This window comes from Schistocerca americana, chromosome 5 (assembly GCF_021461395.2).
Source record: "Schistocerca americana isolate TAMUIC-IGC-003095 chromosome 5, iqSchAmer2.1, whole genome shotgun sequence".
Lineage (NCBI taxonomy): Eukaryota > Metazoa > Arthropoda > Insecta > Orthoptera > Acrididae > Schistocerca > Schistocerca americana.
In genome coordinates this window covers 672,481,947-672,485,297 of record NC_060123.1, presented here as the reverse complement: position 1 = coordinate 672,485,297, position 3,351 = coordinate 672,481,947, and positions in this window count along the sequence as shown.

The window sequence follows — 3,351 nt, the reverse complement described above, 5'->3', positions numbered from 1 at the left end:
TTTGAGCTTTGTTCTTATATATGTGTGAGCCCTGTTGCTACTACATGAATGTGAAAATATGCTGTGACAAATTAACAAAAGCATAATCATTATTTTATTTGTACTTGACGTGATGTTTTGGATTAGCTGTTACTTATAGAGAATCACATTCAAGTAGTGTATGGTTCCAGTAAACAGAGAAATGAGAAGAGGTCACAGAGTATAATATATTGTTCTCATCCTGTTAGTTTTTAGTGCCATGTATCATTTTTCAAAAGTCTTGTGTTTATCTTTCCAGTTATTCTAGTGATTTTCTTCTGCATCTTTTGTCTTATTCCTGACACTTTGTTATATGTTTATATCATGTGCAATTGGCTCTACGATTCTTTGTTTATTCAGTTGCAGCATTTTAGATAATACATGCTGAGTATCAATTTAAAGAAGCAATGGATCAGATTTGGTTTCGATATTGGTGAACATGTTAAACTAAAACCTTCCACTGAGAAATAATCTTTTCATGTCAACTGTTCTATGAAAGAAGTACATCTGATGCAGCTCTCCATGCTACTCTATCCTGTGCAAGCCTCTTCATCTCCAAACAACTACTGCAACCTATATCATTCTGAATCTGCTTAGTGTAATCATCTCTTGATCTCCCTCAACGATTTTTACCCTCCATACTTCCTTCCAATACTAAATTGGTGATTTCTTGATGACTCAGAATGTGTCCCACCAACCGATCCCTTCTTCTAGTCTAGATGTACTACAAATTCCTTTTCTCCCCAATTTTATTCAGTACCCCCTCATTAGTTACATGATCTACCCATCTAATCTTCAGCATTCGTCTGTAGCACCACATTTCTAAAGCTTTTATTCTGTTCTTGTCTACACTGTTTATCGTCCATGTTTCACTTCCATACGTGGTTACACTCTATACAAATACTTTCAGAAAAGACTTCCTGACACTTAAATCTATACTCGATGATAACAAGTTTCTCTTCTTCAGAAATGCTTTCTTTGCCATAGCCGTATCCTCTCTACTTCTGCCAACATCAGTTATTTTGCTCCCGAAATAGCAAAACTGATTTACTACTTTAAGTGTCTCATTTCCTAATCTAATTCCCTTGGCATCACCTGATTTAATTTCGACTACCTTCCATTATCCTCATTTTGCTTTTGTTGATTTTCATCTTATATCATCCTTTCAAGACTTCTCCATTCCATTCAACTGCTCTTCCACGTCCTTTGCTGTTTCTGACAGAAGTACAATGTCATTAGCAAACTCAAAGTTTTTTTTCTTCTCCATGGATTTTAATTCCTACTCCAAATCTTTCTTTTGTTTGTCTTACTGCTTGCTCGATATACAGATTGAATAACACTGGCTATAGGCCACAAACCTGTCTCACTCCCTTCTCAATCACTGCTTCCCTTTCGTGCCCCTCGACTCATAACTGCAGTCTGATTTCTGTACAAGTTGTAAATAGCCTTTCACACTCTATATTTTGCACCTGCCACCTTCAGAATTTGAGGGAGAGTATTCCTGTGAACATTGACAAAAGCTTTTCCTAAGTCTACAAATGCTAGAAACATAGGTCTGCCTTTCCTTAACCTATTTTCTAAGCAAAGTCATAGCATCAGTATTGTCTTGCATGTTCCAACATTTCTATGGAATCAAAACTGATCTTCCCCAAGGTCGGCTTCTGCCAGTTTTTCCATTCATTTGTAAAGAGTTCGTGTTAGTATTTTGCAACCATGACATGTTTGGATTCTGCAATAAATGCTTATGTTTTTGTTGTGAAGTTAGTGCAACAAGATCCCTTGCGCAGACCTTACTTTGCGTATTTTTTGTGGATTGTTAAAAGAAAGTGTAAGAATACAGACTACAGTATGATAAGTTGTGGCTACTACTTGTTGTAATCAAGACCCAGTGTTCTATTTTAACTACTTGTAATGAACACAAAGCTCTCCATTATTTCGTGTACACCCCTTGCTGTCTTTGTTTTTGTTAAATGGGCTTCCATTGGGAAGACTCAGAGGCATGATTGTTGCGTTTTCAACACATTGATACATTTAGTTACAATGGTTCAGTATTGATTTGGCAATCCAACATTAAGCCTATCTAGCATCTATTGACAGGTCACCAAACAGAGGCATCTGCTACTGAATTAGACATTGCGGTGTCCAGACTGATAATCTCCCTAACATGAAACCTCTACTTTAAGATCCCAGACAAAAGTACTGAATCAAACAAAAGAGTACAATGTGTTTGCTGTCAGCCGATGTGGGCATGCTCTTTAGTACCAAGTGAAATCCCCAAGATAATTATTTCCACACAAATCAATTTCAGCACATGCGAAAGATACCATTCAGTGCCATGATATGCAGTGACTGAATATCTGCAGAGCATGGCAATGGAGGGTTTTGTGCTGGTTTTAATAGTTCCATATTGTTGACACTTGAAACTGTAGATTACATCAACTTCTATCATGTATGCACCTGATAAGTGTGTCATTGAATCAGAATTCAGCGTTTATCAAAACTCTGAATGCTGTTCCTATGTAAGTATTATAATACAGAAAAATAACAAACAGAGGTAAAATTGAGAAACTCATTCCATTAGTTCAGTTACTTAAACATGCAGTTTAGAGCTTAATGTGCTTCATTACCCTATATGGAGATATAGTGGCACTTCTAAAGCAACGCCTAATTTTCTGTTAGACAGTACCTTTAAGTTTTTGATCCATTAGCTTGAGCTGACAATGAAACATAACAAGGTGAAATATCTCACTTACTATAATCCCACTCCTTAAATATTTGTTTTTCTTTTGTGTTATACAGATAATGCATTTGCCCTGTGTACATGAAATTGTTGAATTCTTATCCAGGCTGTGTTTTACTAAACTTTATTATTCAGTGTATATTTTTTCAGACCTGTGATTTTAACAGCATTATTAGCTTTTGAGGAAACTATTTCTGTCATGCAATGTTCAAACTTACGAATCACTAAAACCACATGCACTTCAAAATTCAACCCTGCTAATAATTAGTTGTTTTAGGAGTGGCATATGTTAATTGAAAGCTCTCATTCTCCACTTTGCAATGGACATTTATTGTTTCCAAAAATATGTATCTTTAGCTATTACTATTAAAATTATTGTAATCGTTGCACATTCAACCAATGTAAATACTATGTCATTTAAGTCAGTCAGTATCTCGTAGTCAAAATGTAAGCATCTGTGTCAATCTTTTGGGAGAGCAAGCTTGCAGTCAGTAGCAACTCTAATCGGTGTGTTCATTCATTCATTCTTTCAGTCATTTCCTATCATTCAGTGAGTGTAGTTAGTTGTCTTTTCTGCTTGTGAAATTTTGTTA